The 16,045-nt window shown below is 47.1% G+C and overlaps 12 pseudogenes; all 12 read right to left on the bottom strand.

Moving 5' to 3' along the window:
- Positions 1-3,647: 3,647 nt before the first annotated feature.
- On the bottom strand, positions 3,648-3,756 carry LOC141125127 (5S ribosomal RNA; annotated as a pseudogene).
- A 724-nt stretch (positions 3,757-4,480) lies between these two features.
- LOC141125160 (5S ribosomal RNA) lies at positions 4,481-4,600 on the bottom strand (annotated as a pseudogene).
- Positions 4,601-4,703: 103 nt separating this feature from the next.
- Positions 4,704-4,823, bottom strand: LOC141124338 (5S ribosomal RNA; annotated as a pseudogene).
- A 488-nt stretch (positions 4,824-5,311) lies between these two features.
- Positions 5,312-5,431, bottom strand: LOC141124330 (5S ribosomal RNA; annotated as a pseudogene).
- A 1,352-nt stretch (positions 5,432-6,783) lies between these two features.
- On the bottom strand, positions 6,784-6,903 carry LOC141124194 (5S ribosomal RNA; annotated as a pseudogene).
- Positions 6,904-7,612: 709 nt separating this feature from the next.
- Positions 7,613-7,731, bottom strand: LOC141124620 (5S ribosomal RNA; annotated as a pseudogene).
- Positions 7,732-7,830: 99 nt separating this feature from the next.
- LOC141124467 (5S ribosomal RNA) lies at positions 7,831-7,948 on the bottom strand (annotated as a pseudogene).
- A 313-nt stretch (positions 7,949-8,261) lies between these two features.
- On the bottom strand, positions 8,262-8,380 carry LOC141125145 (5S ribosomal RNA; annotated as a pseudogene).
- Positions 8,381-8,490: 110 nt separating this feature from the next.
- LOC141125090 (5S ribosomal RNA) lies at positions 8,491-8,609 on the bottom strand (annotated as a pseudogene).
- A 1,521-nt stretch (positions 8,610-10,130) lies between these two features.
- Positions 10,131-10,250, bottom strand: LOC141124728 (5S ribosomal RNA; annotated as a pseudogene).
- Positions 10,251-10,351: 101 nt separating this feature from the next.
- LOC141125155 (5S ribosomal RNA) lies at positions 10,352-10,471 on the bottom strand (annotated as a pseudogene).
- A 513-nt stretch (positions 10,472-10,984) lies between these two features.
- On the bottom strand, positions 10,985-11,103 carry LOC141124627 (5S ribosomal RNA; annotated as a pseudogene).
- Between the last annotated feature and the right edge of the window lie 4,942 nt (positions 11,104-16,045).

Below are 16,045 nucleotides of genomic sequence, written 5' to 3'. Positions count from 1 at the left end.
TGCTTAACCTTCGAGCTCAGACACTTTCAGGGTGATGTGACCATATGCAATTTCCTTTGGCACCCTCAAGCATCTTTAGAAACGACAAAATGGTCATCATGGGAAACAAGAAAAAAAATAGGTCAACTCCAAAAAAAAAAAAAAAAAGATGCCTACACCACCTGGTATTCTCAGGCCGTCTCACATCCAGGTACTAACAAAGCCCGACGCTGCTTAGCCTCCGAGATCAGGTGCTTTCAGGGTGATGTTGCGGTAGGTAATCTCATTTGTCACCTTTAAGCCTCTTCAGAAACGCCAAGATGGTCACCCTGGGAAACAAGAAAAAAAAAAATAGGTCAACTCGAAGAAAAAAAAAAAAAAAAGAAGCCTACGGCACCTGGTATTGCCAGGCAGTCTCCCATCTAGGTACTAACCAGGCCCGATGCTGCTTAGCCTCGCGATCAGAGATTGGGCACTTTCAAGGTGATGTGACCGTAGGCAACCTCTTTTGGCACCGTCAAGCCTCTTGAGAAACGCCAAGATGGGAAATAAGAAAAAAAGCAGGTCAACTCCAAAAAAAAAAAGAAGCCTACGGCACATGGTTTTCCCAGGCATTCTACCATCCAGGTACTAACAAGGCCCAACCCTGCTTATCCTCTGAGATCAGACGATATTGGGCGCTTTCAGTGTGATGTGGTTGTAGGCAATCTCCTTTGACTGCCTCAAGCCTCTTGAGAAACGCCAAGATGATCACCTTGGGAAACAAGAAAAAAAATAGATCAACTCTCAAGCCTCTTGAGAAACTCCAAGATGGTCACCTTGGGAAACAAGAAAAATAAATAGGTAAACTCCAAAAAAAAAAAAAAAGAGGCCTACGGCACCCGGTATTCTCTGGCGGTCTACCATCCAGGTACTAATCAGGCCCAACGCTGCTTATCCCCAGAGATCAGACAAGATCAGTCGCTTTCAGGGTGATACGGCCGTATATGTCTGTTAGCACCCTCAAGTATCGTTAGAAATGCCAAGATGGTCACTATGGGAAACAAGAAAAAAAAATAGGTCAACTCCAAAAAAAAAAAAAAAAAAAGAAGAAGCCTACGGCACCTGGTATGCCGATACCATCTCCCATCCAGGTACAAATCAGGCCTGACACTGCTTATCCTCCGACCTCGAAGGAGATTGGGCGCTTTCAGGGTGATGTGGGTGTAGGCAAACCCCTTTGGCTCCCTCAAGCCTCTTGAGAAACGCCAAGATGGTCACCTTGGGAAACAAGAAAAAAAATAAGTCAACTCCAAAAAAAAAAAAAGAAGCTTACGGCACCTGGTATTCCCAGGCGCTCTCCCATTCAAGTACTCACCAGGCCCAACCCTGATTAGCCTTTGAGATCAGACGCCTTTAGGGTGATGTGGCCGTAAGGAATCTCCTTTGGCACCCTCAAGCTTCTTGAGAAACGCCAAGATGGTCACCTTGGGAAACAAGAAAGAAAATAGGTCAACTCTAAAAAAAAAAAAAAAAGAAACCTACAGCAACTGGTATTCCCAGGCGGTCTGCCATCCATTCGCGATGCTGCTTAGCCTTCAAGACCAGACAAGATCAGGTGCTTTCAGGGTGATGTGGCCATAAACAATCTCCTTTGGCACCCTGAAGCCTCTTGAGAAAAAGCAAGATGGTCACCCTGGGAAACAAAGAAATAAAACTCCAAAAAAATAAAAAAGAAGTCTACGGCACCTGGTATTCCCTGGCGGTCAGCCATCCAGGTACTAATCAGGCCTGACCCTGCTTGGCCTCCGAGATCAGACGCTTTTAGGGTGATGTGGCCGTAGACAATCGCTTTAGGCACCCTCAAGCCTCTTGAGAAACGCCAAGATGGTCACCCTGGGAACCAAGAAATAAAAATAGGTCAACTCCAAGAAAAAAAAAGAAGCCTACGGCACCCGGTATTCTCTGGCGGTCTACCATCCAGGTACTAATCAGGCCCAACGCTGCTTATCCCCAGAGATCAGACAAGATCAGTCGCTTTCAGGGTGATACGGCCGTATATGTCTGTTGGCACCCTCAAGTATCGTTAGAAATGCCAAGATGGTCACTATGGGAAACAAGAAAAAAAAATAGGTCAACTCCAAAAAAAAAAAAAAAAAAAAGAAGCCTACGGCACCTGGTATGCCGATACCATCTCCCATCCAGGTACAAATCAGGCCTGACACTGCTTATCCTCCGACCTCGAAGGAGATTGGGCGCTTTCAGGGTGATGTGGGTGTAGGCAAACCCCTTTGGCTCCCTCAAGCCTCTTGAGAAACGCCAAGATGGTCACCTTGGGAAAAAAGAAAAAAAATAAGTCAACTCCAAAAAAAAGAAGCCTACGGCACCTGGTATTCCCATGTACTAACGAGATCTGACCCTGCTTAGCACCTGGTATTCCCAGACAGTCTCCCATCCAGGTACTAACCATAAGCGACGCTGCTTAGCCTCCGAGGTCAGGCAAAATCAGGTGCTTTCAGGGTAATTTAGCCATAGGCACTCTCCTTTCGCACCCTCAAGCCTCTTGAGAAATGCCAAGATGGTCACCTTGGGAAACAAGAAAAAAAAATAGGTCAACTCCAAAAAAAAAAAAAAAAAGCAGCCTATAGCACCTGGTATTCCCAGGCAGTCTACCATCCAGGTACTAACCAGGCTCAACCCTGCTTATCCTCGAAGATCAGAGGATATCTGGCGCTTTCAGTGTGATTTGGTTGTAACCAACCTCCTTTGGCTGACTCAAGCCTCTTGAGAAACGCCAAGATGGTCACCTTGGGAAACAAGAAAAAAAATAGCTCAACTGCAAATAAAAAAAAAGAAGCTTACGGCACCTGGCATTCCCAGGCGCTCTCCCATTCAAGTACTCACCAGGCCCAACCCTGATTAGCCTTTGAGATCAGACGCCTTTAGGGTGATGTGGCCGTAAGGAATCTCCTTTGGCACCCTCAAGCTTCTTGAGAAACGCCAAGATGGTCACCTTGGGAAACAAGAAAGAAAATAGGTCAACTCCAAAAAAAAAAAAAAAAAGCAGCCTATAGCACCTGGTATTCCCAGGCAGTCTATCATCCAAGTACTAACCAGGCTCAACCCTGCTTATCCTCGAAGATCAGAGGATATCTGGCGCTTTCAGTGTGATTTGGTTGTAACCAACCTCCTTTGGCTGACTCAAGCCTCTTGAGAAACGCCAAGATGGTCACCTTGGGAAACAAGAAAAAAAATAGCTCAACTGCAAATAAAAAAAAAGAAGCTTACGGCACCTGGTATTCCCAGGTGCTCTCCCATTCAAGTACTCACCAGGCCCAACCCTGATTAGCCTTTGAGATCAGACGCCTTTAGGGTGATGTGGCCGTAAGGAATCTCCTTTGGCACCCTCAAGCTTCTTGAGAAACGCCAAGATGGTCACCTTGGGAAACAAGAAAGAAAATAGGTCAACTCTAAAAAAAAAAAAAAAAGAAACCTACAGCAACTGGTATTCCCAGGCGGTCTGCCATCCATTCGCGATGCTGCTTAGCCTTCAAGACCAGACAAGATCAGGTGCTTTCAGGGTGATGTGGCCATAAACAATCTCCTTTGGCACCCTGAAGCCTCTTGAGAAAAAGCAAGATGGTCACCCTGGGAAACAAAGAAATAAAACTCCAAAAAAATAAAAAAGAAGTCTACGGCACCTGGTATTCCCTGGCGGTCAGCCATCCAGGTACTAATCAGGCCTGACCCTGCTTGGCCTCCGAGATCAGGCGCTTTTAGGGTGATGTGGCCGTAGACAATCGCTTTAGGCACCCTCAAGCCTCTTGAGAAACGCCAAGATGGTCACCCTGGGAACCAAGAAATAAAAATAGGTCAACTCCAAGAAAAAAAAAGAAGCCTACGGCACCTGGTATGCCCATGCGGTCTCCCATCCAGGTACTAACCAGGCCTGACCCTGCTTATTCTCCAAGATCAGATGAGAACGGGCGCTTTCAGGTGGACGTGGTTGTAGGCAATCCCCTGTGGCTCCCTCAAGCCTCTTGAGAAACGCCAAGATGGTCACCTTGTTAAAAAAGAAAAAAATAAGTCAACTCCAAAAAATAAAAAAGAAGCCTACGGCAACTGGTATTCCTAGGAAGTCTCTCATACCAGGTAATAACCAGGCCCAACCCTGCTTAGCGTCCGAGATCAGGTGCTTTCAGGGTGATGTGGCTATAGACATTCTCTTTTGCTACCCTCAAGCCTCTTGAGAAACGCCAAGAAGTCACCTTAGGAAAGAAGAAAAAAAAAATAGGCCAACTCCAAAAAAAAAAGAAGCCTATGGCATCTCTTAATCCCAGGCGGTCTCCCATTCAGGTTCTAACCAGGCCCGACCCTGCTTAGCCTCTGAAATCAGGCGCTTTCATGGTGGCTGTAGGCAACTTCTTCTGGCAGCCTCAAGCTTCCTGAGAAACGCCAAGATGGTCTCTTAGGGAAACAAGAAAAAAAATAGGTCAACTCCAAAAAAAGTAAATAAAAAAGAAGCCTACGGCAACTGGTATTCCCAGGAAGTCTCCCATACGAGGTACTAACCAGGCCCAACCCTGCTTATCCTCCAAGATCAGATGAGATCAGGCGCTTTCAGGGTGATGTGGCCGTAGGCAATCTCTTTTGGAACCCTCAAGCCACTTGAGAAACGCCAAGATGGTCTCTTAGGGAAACAAGAAAAAAAATAGGTAAACTCCAAAAAAAATAAATAAAAAAGAAGCCTACGGCAACTGGTATTCCCAGGAAGTCTCCCATACGAGGTACTAACCAGGCCCAACCCTGCTTATCCTCCAATATCAGATGAAATTGGGCGCTTTCAGGGTGATGTGGCCGTAGGCAATTTTTTTTGGCATCCTCAAGCCTCTTGAGAAACGCCAAGATGGTCTCCTTGGCTTACGGCACCTGGTATTCCCAGGCGACCTACCATTTAGGTACTAACCAGGCCCGACCCTGCTTATCCTCCGAGATCAGGCGCTTTCAGGGTGATGTGGCTGTAGGCAATCTCCTTTGGCACCCTCAAGCCTCTTGAGAAACGCCAGGATGGTCACCATGGGAAACAAGAAAAAAAATAAGTCAACTCCAAAAAAAAAAAAAAAAAAAAAGAAGCCTACAGCACCTTGTATTTCCAGACAGTCTCCCATCCAGGTACAAATCATACCCAACCCTGCTTAGCCTCTGAGGTCAAGCAAGATTAGGAGCTTTCAGGGTGATGTGGCCGTAGGCAATCTCTTTTGGAACCCTCAAGCCACTTGAGAAACGCCAAGATGGTCTCTTAGGGAAACAAGAAAAAAAATAGGTAAACTCCAAAAAAAATAAATAAAAAAGAAGCCTACGGCAACTGGTATTCCCAGGAAGTCTCCCATACGAGGTACTAACCAGGCCCAACCCTGCTTATCCTCCAATATCAGATGAAATTGGGCGCTTTCAGGGTGATGTGGCCGTAGGCAATTTTTTTTGGCATCCTCAAGCCTCTTGAGAAACGCCAAGATGGTCTCCTTGGCTTACGGCACCTGGTATTCCCAGGCGACCTACCATTTAGGTACTAACCAGGCCCGACCCTGCTTATCCTCCGAGATCAGGCGCTTTCAGGGTGATGTGGCTGTAGGCAATCTCCTTTGGCACCCTCAAGCCTCTTGAGAAACGCCAGGATGGTCACCATGGGAAACAAGAAAAAAAATAAGTCAACTCCAAAAAAAAAAAAAAAAAAAAAAGAAGCCTACAGCACCTTGTATTTCCAGACAGTCTCCCATCCAGGTACAAATCATACCCAACCCTGCTTAGCCTCTGAGGTCAAGCAAGATTAGGAGCTTTCAGGGTGATGTGGCCATAGGTAAGCTCCTTTGGCACCCTCAAGCTTCTTGAGGAACGCCAAGATGGTCACCCTGGGAAACACAAAAAAAAAAATAGGTCAATTCCAAAAAAAATAAAAATAAAAAAAAGAAGCCTAAGGCACCTGGTATTCCCAGGCGGTCTCCCATCCAGTTACTAACCAGGCCAAACTCCGCTTAGCCTCCGAGAATCAGGCACTTTTAGGGAGATGTTGCCACAGGTAATTACTCACGCCACTCTCAAGCCTCTTGAGAAACTCCAAGATGGTCACCTTGGGAGACAAGAAAAATAAATAGGTCAACGCCAAAAAAAAAAAAAAAAGAAGTCTACAGCACCTGGTATTCCCAGGCGTTCTCCCATCCAGATACTAACCAGGCCAGACGCTTCTAAGCTTCAAAGATCAGTCGTTTTCAGGGTGATGTGACCGTATGCATTCTGCTTTGGCACCTTCATGCCTCTTGAGAAACGCCAAGATGGTCACCGGGAAACAAGAAAAAAAATAGGTCAACGCCAAAAAAAAAAAAAAAGAAGCCTACAACAACTGGTACTCCCAGGTGGTCTCCCATCCATGTTCTGAAGCAGGCCCGACCCTGATTAGCCTCTGAGATCAGACAAGATTGGACGCTTTCAGAGTGATATGGCCATAGCCAATCTCCTCTGGCACCCTCAAGCCTCTTGAGAAATGCCAAGATGGTCACCATGGGAAACAAGAAAAAAAAAAGGTCATCTCCATAAAAAAAAGAAGCCAACGGCACCTGGTATTCCCAGGCGATCACCCATCCAGGTACTCTCCAGACCTGACCTTGCTTAGCCTCTGAGAAGTGATAAGATTGGGTGCTTTCCGGGTGATGTGGCCATAGGCAACCTCTTTTGGCAACTCCTTTGGCACCCTTAAACGTCTTGAGAACTGCCAAGATGGTCACCTTGGGAAACAAAAAAAAACAAAATAGGTCAACTCCAAAAAAAAGAAGCCTACAGCACCTGGTATGCCCAGGCGGGATCCCATCCAAGTACTAACCAGGCCCTACCCTGCTTAAGTCTCCAAGATCACATGAGATTGGGAACTTTCAAGGTAATGTGGCCATAGGCAGTCTCCTTTGGCACTTGAGGAACGCCAAGATGGTCACCTTGGGAAACAAGAAAAAAAATAGGTCAACTCCAAAAAAAAAGAACTCTACTGCGCCTGGTATTCCCAGGCGTTCTACCATCCAGGACAGACCCTGTTTAGCCTCGAAGATGCTTTCAGGTGGATGTGGTCTCAGGCAATCTGATCTGGCACCTTCAGGCCTCTTGAGAAACGCCAATATGGTCACCTTGGGAAACAAGAAAAAAAAAATATGTCAACTCCAAAAAAAGAAAAAAAAAGAACCCTACAGCACCTTGCACTCTCAGACGGTCTCCCATCCAGGTACTAACTAGGCCCGACCCTTCTTAGCTTCTGAAGTCAGACAAGATTGGGAACTTTCAAGGTAAGGTGGCCGTAGGCAGTCTCCTCTGGCACCCGCAAGCCTCATGAGAAATGCCAAGATGGTCACCTTGGGAAACAAGAAAAAAAAATAGGTCAACTCCAAAAAAAAAAAAAGAAGCCTATGGCACCTGGTATTCCCATGCGGTCTCCCATCTATGTACTAACCAGGCCTGACCCTGCTTAGCCTCCAAGAATCAGATGAGTTTTTGCACTTTCAAGGTGACATGGCCATCAGCAACCTCCTTTGGCACCCTCAAGCCTCTTGAGAAACGCCCAGATGGTCAGCTTGGGAAACAAGAAATAAAAATAGGTCAACTCCAAAAAAAAAGAAGCCTACGGCGCCTGGTGTTCCCAGGCGTTCTCCCATACAGGTACTAACCAGGCCCAACCCTGCTTAGCCTCCGAGATCAGAAGCAATTGGGCGCTTTCAGAGCGATGTTGCCGTAAGCAATTTCTTTTCACACCCTCAAGCCTCTTGAGAAACACCAAGATGGTCACCATGGGAAACACAAAAAAAATAAGTCAACTCCAAAAAAAAAAAAAAAAAAGGCCTACGGCACCTGGTATTCCTAGGTGGTCTCCAATCCAGGTACAAACCAGGCCCCACCCTGCTTAGCTTCAAGATCAGACGAGATTGGGCGCATTCAGGGTGATGTGGCTGTAGGTAATCTACTTTGGCACCCTCAAGCCTCTCGAGGAAAGCCAAGATGGTCAACAGGAAACAAGAAAAAAAATAGGTCAACTCCAAAAAAAAAAAAAAAAAGAAGCCTACGTCACCTGGTGTTCCCAGGAGGTCTCACATCCAGGTACTAACCAGGCCTGAACCTACTTAGCCTCTGAGATCATACGAGATTGGCGTTTTTAGGGTTATGTGGCTGTAGGAAATCTTATTTGGCACCCTCAAGCCTCTTGAGAAACGCTAAGATGGTCACCATGGGAAACATGAAAAAAAAATAGGTCAACTCCAAAAAAAAAAGGATGCCTATGGCACCTGGAATTCCCAGGTGGTCTCCCATCCGGGTACTGACCAGGCCCGACCCTGCTTAGCCTCCGCGATCAGATGAGATTGGGTGCTTTTAGGGTGAGGTGGCCATAGGCATTCTCCTCTGGCACCCTCCTTGGGAACCCTCAAGCCTCTTGAGAAACACCAAGATGGTCACCTTGGGAAATAAGAAAAAAAATAGGTCAACTCCAAAAAAAAAAAAAGAAAACTACGGCACCTGGTATTCCCAAGTGGTCTCCCATCCAGGTACTACTCAGGCCTGATGCTGCTTAATCTCCAAGATCAGATGAGACCGGGCGCTTTTAGGGTGATGTGACCGTAAGCAATCTCCTTTGGCCCCCTCAAGTCTCTTGAGAAACGCCAAGATGGTCACCATGGGAGACAAGAAAAAAAAATAGGTCAACTCCAAAAAAAGAAAGAATCTACAGCACCTGGGATTCCCAGGCGGTCTCCCATCCAGGCCCGCCCCGGCTTATCCTCTGGGATCAGACGAGACTGGGTGCTTTCAGGCTGATGTGACCGTATGCAATCACCTTTGGCACCCTCAAGCCTCTTGAGAAACACAAAATGGTCACCATGGGAAACAAGAAAAAAAAATAAGTCAACTCCAAAAAAAAAAGAAGCCTACGGCACCTGGTATTCCCAGGCAGTCTCCCATGCAGGTAGTAAGCAGGTCCGACCCTGCTTAGCCTCGAGATCAGAGGAGATTGGGCGATTTCAGGGCGATGTGGCTGTAGGCAATCTCCTTTGGTATCCTCAAGCTTTTTGAGAAATGCCAAGATGGTCACTGGGAAACAAGGAAAAAAAACAGGTCAACACCCAAAAAAAAGCAGCCTACGGCACCTGGTAATTCCAGACGGTATTCCATCCAGGTACTAACCAGGCCTGAACATGCTTAGGCCTTCGATATTAGGTGCTTTCAGGGTGATTTGGCCATAGGAATTTTCCTTTGGCACCCTCAAGCCTCTTGAGAAATGCCAAGATGGTCAGCAGGAAACAAGAAAAAAAAAGGTCAACTCCAAAAAAAAATAGAAGCATACGCACCTGATACTCTCAGGCGGTTTCCCCTCTAGATACCAACCAGGCCCGACCCTGCTTAGCCTCCGAAATCAGATGAGATCAGGTGTTTGCAGGGTGAGGTGGCCATAGGCAATTTCCTTTGGCACCCTCAAGCCTCTTGAGAAACACCAAGATGGTCAACTTGGGAAACAAGAAAAAAATAGGTCAACTCCAAAAATAAAAGAAGCATACGGCCCCTTGTGTTCCCAAGTGATCTCCCATCCAGGTACTAGACAAGATCAGGTACTTTTAGGGTGATGTGACCGCAAGCAATCTCCTTTGGCACCCTCAAGTCTATTGAGAAATGCCAAGATGGTCACCATGGGAGACAAGAAAGAAAATGAGGTCAACTCCAAGAAAAGAAAGAAGCCTACGGCACCTGGTATTCCCAGGCAGTCTACCATCCAGGTTTTAAGCAGGCCTGACCCTGCTAAGCTTCGGAGGGTCAGATGAGATTGTGCGCTTTCAGGGTGATGTGGCCGAAGGCATTTTTATTTTGCACCCTCAAGCCTCTTGAGAAACGGCAAGATGGTCACCATGGGAAAGAAGAAAAAAAAATGCCAACTCCAAAAAAAAAAGAACCCTACGGCACCCGGTAATCCCAGGCGGTCTCCCATCCAGGTACTGACCAGGCCCGGCCCTGCTTAGTCTCCGAGATTGGGTGCTTTCAGGGTGATGTGGACTTGGGAATTATCCTTTTGCACCCTCAAGCCTCTTGAGAAACTCCAAAATGGTCACCGGGAAACAAGAAAAAAAAATAGATCAACTCCAAAAAAAAAAAAAAAAAGCCTACGGCACCTGGTATACCCAGGCAGGATCCCATCCAGGTACTAACCAGGTCCGACCTTGCTTAGCCTCCAAGCATCAGATGAGATCGGGAACTTTCAAGGTAATGTGGCCGTAGGCGGTCTCCTTTGGCAGCCGCAAGCCTCATGAGAAATGCCAAGATGGTCACCTTGGGAAACAAGAAAAAAAAATAGGTCAACTCCAAAAAAAAAAAAAAAAGAAGCCTATGGCACCAGGTATTCCCATGCGGTCTCCCATCCATGTACTAATCAGGCCCGACCCTGCTTAGCCTCCAAGCATCAGACAAGATCGGGTGCTTTCAGGGTGATGTGGCCGTAGGCATACCCCTTTGGCACCCTCAAGCCTCTTGAGAAACGCCAAGATGGTCACCGGGAAACAAGAAAAAAATAGGTCAACTCCAAAAAAAAAAAAAAATAGAAGTCGACAGCACATGGTATCGGTCTCCCATCCAGGTACAAACCAGGCCCGACCCTGCTTAACCTCTAAGATCAGACAAGATCGGGCGCTTTTAGGGTGATGTGGCCATAGGCAATCTCCTTTGGCACCCTCAAGGCTCTTGAGAAACAACAAGATGGTCGCCTTGGAAAACAGGAAAAAATAGGTCAAAAAAAGGAAGCTTACGGCACCTGATACTCCCAGGCGGTCTCCCATCCAGGTACTAACCAGGCCCAACCCTGCTTAGTCTCTGAGATCAGGTGCTTTCTGGGTGATGTGGCCTTAGGTAATCTCCTTTGGTGCCCTCAAGCCTCTTGAGAGCTGCCAAGATGGTCACCTTGGGAAACAAGAAAAAAAAATAGGTCAACGCCAAAAAAAAAAAAAAGAAATAAAAAAGAAGCCTACGGCACCTGGTATTCCCAAGCGGGATCCCATCCAGGTACTAACCAGGCCCGACCCTGCTTAGCCTCCGAGATCAGATGAGATTGGGCGCTTTCAGGGTGATGTGGCCATTGGCACCCTTAAAGCGGGGTTCTGGCTGGGAAAAAAAAAATGTTAAAATCAGCAGCTACAAACACTGTAGCTGCTGACTTTAAATAAGCACACTTACCTGTCCTGGGTGCCCACGATGTTGGCCCCCGAGGCTGACCCGTCCCTCGGCTTTCGGGTCCCGGCACCGCCATCCTAACTAAGGGAAACATGCAGTGGAGCCTTACGGCTTCAATGCCCGTTTCCTACTGCGCATTCGCGAGTCGCGCAGCGCTTTGTGAATGGGACGCGATGTGTTGTGGGACAAACACAGTTCCCATAACACACACCCCATTCCCCAGAAGACAACACGGGGACGAGAAGACAGAACATCACTGCGGCGTAGGAAGAAGCAGATTAAGAAGAGTGCCTAGCAACAGCCATTTCAGGTGAGTTAAATTTTTTTTTTGTTTTACCTCCAATTATTTTTTAGATATTTTTTGGTGCAATTTTTTTTTGTGGTGGACCTCCACTTTAAGCCTCTTGAGAAATGCCAAGATGGTCACCATAGGAAACAAGAAAAAAAAAATAGGTCAACTTCAATAAAAAAAGAAGCCTACGGCACCTGGTATTCATAGGTGGTCCCCATCCAGGTACTAACCAGGCCTGACCCTACTTAGCCTCTGAGAGCAAACGAGATCCAGCGCTTTCAGAGTGATGTGGCTGTAGGCAATCTCCTTTGGCACCCTCAAGCCTCTCGAGAAATGCCAAGATGGTCACCTCAAGAAACAAGAAAAAAAATAGGCCAACTCCAAAAAAAAAAAGAAGCCTACAGCGATGAATTGACCAGCATCCAAATTGCTTTGCTTCACAATAGATCTTATAGAGATCTTCGGTGAAAAATAGCGAATAAAAATCAAGTGACGTAAAATCAACTGTTCCCACCTGAATTCCGGGTTGGCTACGGCACCTGGTTTTCCAAGGCGGTCTCCCTTCCAGGTACTAACCAGGCCCGACCCTGGGGGAAGTACAGGTGCTGCAGAAGTGGTGGGCTCTCAATTAGGATTGGCGAATGCAGCAGGAAGGGCACTATGGGCTCGATGGGCCTGTGTTCACCACGTCACCAAGTGTTACTGCAATGCTGGATGTATGACCAGGATGTACTAGGCCGCTGGTGTTTGCCGGTTCACTCGAAGGATGAGCAGCACTAGTACTGGCTCTCTGCTCCATACGAGAGCCCTGCTTTTTTTGCACCTCAATGACAGCAGAAGAACGGGGTCGGGCTCCGTGAGTTTGATCGTGGGTCCCGCGGACTCGATGTCTGCGGGATACCCGCGATCGTCTCACGGAGAGGAAGAATGGGGAAATGGTGATGTAAACAAACATTTCCCCGTTCTGCCTAGTGACACTGACACTAATCACAGCTCCCTGTAATCAAAAGCGGTGATCAGTGTCGTGTCACACATAGCCTGTCCCCCCCACAGTTAGAATCACTCCCTAGGACACACTTAACTTCTACAATGTCCCCTAGTGGTTAACCCCTCCACTGCCAGTCACAATTACACAGTAATCAATGCATTTTTAATCGCACTGATCGCTGTATAAATGTGAATGGTCCCAAAATAGCGCCAAAAGTGTCCGATCTGTATAATGTTGCAGTCATAAATCGCTGATCGCCGTCATTACTAGTAAAAAAAATGATTAATAAAAATGCCATAAAACTATCCCCTATTTTGTAGACGCTATAACTTTTGCGCAAACCAATCAATAAACGTTTATTACGATTTTTTTTACCAAAAATATGCAGAAGAATACGTATCGGCCTAAAATGAGGAAAAAAAATGTTTTTTAATATATTTTTTGGGGATATTTATTATAGCAAAAAGTAAAAAAAATGCGTTTTTTTCAAAATTGTCACTATTTTTTTGTTTATAGCGCAAAAAATAAAAACCACAGAGGTGATCAAATACCACCAAAAGAAAGCTCTATTTGTGGGGAAAAAAGGACGACAATTTTGTTTGGGAGCCACGTTGCGCGTCATCGCAATTGTCAGTTAAAGCGACGCAGTGCCGAATCGCAAAAAGTGCTCTGGTCTTTTGCCAGCCAAATGGTCTGGGGCTGAAGTGGTTAACCACTTAAGGACCAGCCACCACAGTTGCACTGCGGCAGGTTGGCTCCCCTGTGTGAATCGCCATCATTGTACATCAGCTCGTGCAGTTACAGGTGGACGCGAGGGAGCGTGCCCGCGTTTCGGGCGGACTCAAAGTCCGCCGGCGACCCGCGATCGCCTAGTACAGAGGCAGAATGGAGATCTGCCTTTGTAAACAAATCGGATCCCCATTCTGACAGATGAAATGACAGAGATCTACTGTTTCCAGTCATCGGGAACAGTGATCTCTGTCATATCCCAGGCAGCCCAACCCCCATACAGTTAGAACACACCCAGGGAACATAGTTAACCCCTTGATTGCCCCCTAGTGTTAACCCCTTCCTTTCCAGTGTAATGTTTACATTGATCAGTGCATTTTTATAGCACTGATCAATGTAATAATGTCATTGGTCCCCAAAAAGTGTCATTTGGGGTCAGATTTGTCGGCCGCAATGTTGCAGTCCTAAATCTATCCCATAGTTTGTAGACAAGATAACTTTTCCGCAAACCAATCAATATTACGCCTATATGCCTAAACTGATGAATATATATATATATATATATATATATAGCTAGATAGATAGATAGATAGATAGATAGATAGATAGATAGATAGATAGATAGATAGATAGATAGATAGATAGATAGATAGATAGATAGATATAGATATATCTATCTATATATATATAAATATTATTATTATTATTATACAGGATTTATATAACACCGACAGTTTACGCAGTGCTTTACAACATTAGGGCAGACAGTACAAGTACAATACAATTCAATACAGGAGGAATCAGAGGCCCTGCTAGTTAGAGCTTACAATCTAGGAGGGAGGGTCAAGTTATACAAAAGGGTAATGGCTGTGGGGGATGAGCTAATGGAGAAAATAGTGCAGTTGTTAGATGGAGGCAGGATAGGCTTCTCTGAAGAGGAAAGTTTTCAGGGATCGCCTAAAGGTGGTGAGGGAGTTAGAGAGCAGGAGGTCTTGGGAGGAACGGAGATGGCGATTAGGTTGGTATTTTGAGACTAGGTTAGTGATGTAGCTGGGGGGCAGAGTTGTGGATGGCTTTGTACTCATTGTTAGTATTTTGAATTTAATTCGTTGGGTGAGTGGTAGCCAATGGAGGGATTGGCAGAGAGGGGTAGCAGACACTGAGCGGTTCGTAAGGTGGATGAGTCTGGCACCAGCATTCATGATGGACTCAGGGGCGGATCCAGGGGGGGGGGGCAACAGGGCAATTGCCACCCCCGAAATAGTAGCACTGCCACTGACATGTTGATTGATTTGTCACAGGTGCCGCTGCGGCGCTGCCTCTGACCGAGTCTCTCTCACATCAGCTGATCAGCGGCACCAAGAGAGACTCCCACTGACTGCGGCTGAGCAGGATACCAGGAGGAGGAGGAGGAGGCGGGTGGAGCCTCTTCCCTGCACTCGTTGCTAACGCCAGGGCCGCCTGGCGTCTAGCAACGAGTGACGTCAGCAGGGCTGCTACAGGCAGTACTCCTGTAAGGGGCCCGAGCGTCCCAAGGGGCCCGCCTGGCCGCCCCCCCCTTCCCCCCTCTGGGGCCTGCTATAGAGAGGGAGAGGGGAGCATACACATTCTGTTGCTGGTATAACATCCAGCACAGCCAGGGAATGGGATGGACGAGCAAGCCATCTGGATGTCCACTGTGCAGAGTGGACTAGAGACTTCACCTGTCAGATGAGAGCTGTGATGTCGGGTATGGGCGGGACTACTACTCATACCCGCCCCTTTGTCAAGCAACCAGTGTATACGGGAAGAGGCATTCCTACATTGCTGGCTAGGGAAAAGGTACCAAGGCATGTTTTTTCAGCTTTCAGTTTCTGCATTAATTGAAAGTGGGGGTAGAGCAGCTCTCCCACGGCTCCTTCAACAGCCTCCTTGCTCTGTACCACATCCTTATCTCCTATCTGGTCAGGCCATTCAGAAGCTGAAAAGGAGTTTACAGAAAAGTTCTTTTACAAAGGTAATCATGTGGAGGATGATGGAGCTTTGGGGGATGGGAAGATGAGGGGAGAGGAGAGGTGTGTGGATTGCAGAAGTTATTAGCAGTGGAGGAGAGGTGCAGTATTGGGATGTACATGGATGAATGGACTCTGTACCTAGTGTTCTCTTGAACCCTGTACATAACATACACCAGAACCCACCTTCCTGTACATAACATACACCAGAACCCACCTTCCTGTACATAACATACACCAGAACCCACCTTCCTGTACACAACGCACGCCAGAACCCACCTTCCTGTACATAACATACACCAGAACCCACCTTCCTGTACATAACATACACCAGAACCCACCTTCCTGTAAATAACATACACCAGAACCCACCTTCCTGTAAATAACATACACCAGAACCCACCTTCCTGTACATAACATACACCAGAACCCACCTTCCTGTACACACCGCATGCCAGAACCCACCTTCCTGTACACACCGCACGCCAGAACCCACCTTCCTGTACATAAAGCACGCCAGAACCCACCTTCCTGTACACACCGCACACCAGAACCCACCTTCCTGTACACACCGCACGCCAGAACCCACCTTCCTGTACATAAAGCACGCCAGAACCCACCTTCCTGTACATAACGCACGCCAGAACCCACCTTCCTGTACACACCGCACGCCAGATCCCACCTTCCTGTACACACCGCACGCCAGATCCCACATTCCTGTACACACCGCACGCCAGAACCCACCTTCCTGTACACACCGCACGCCAGAACCCACCTTCCTGTACACACCGCACGCCAGAACCCACCTTCCTGTACACACCGCACGCCAGAACCCATCTTCCTGTACATAAA

This window comes from Aquarana catesbeiana, linkage group LG01 (assembly GCF_042186555.1).
Source record: "Aquarana catesbeiana isolate 2022-GZ linkage group LG01, ASM4218655v1, whole genome shotgun sequence".
NCBI lineage: Eukaryota > Metazoa > Chordata > Amphibia > Anura > Ranidae > Aquarana > Aquarana catesbeiana.
This window is presented reverse-complemented; position numbering and strand designations above follow the sequence as displayed.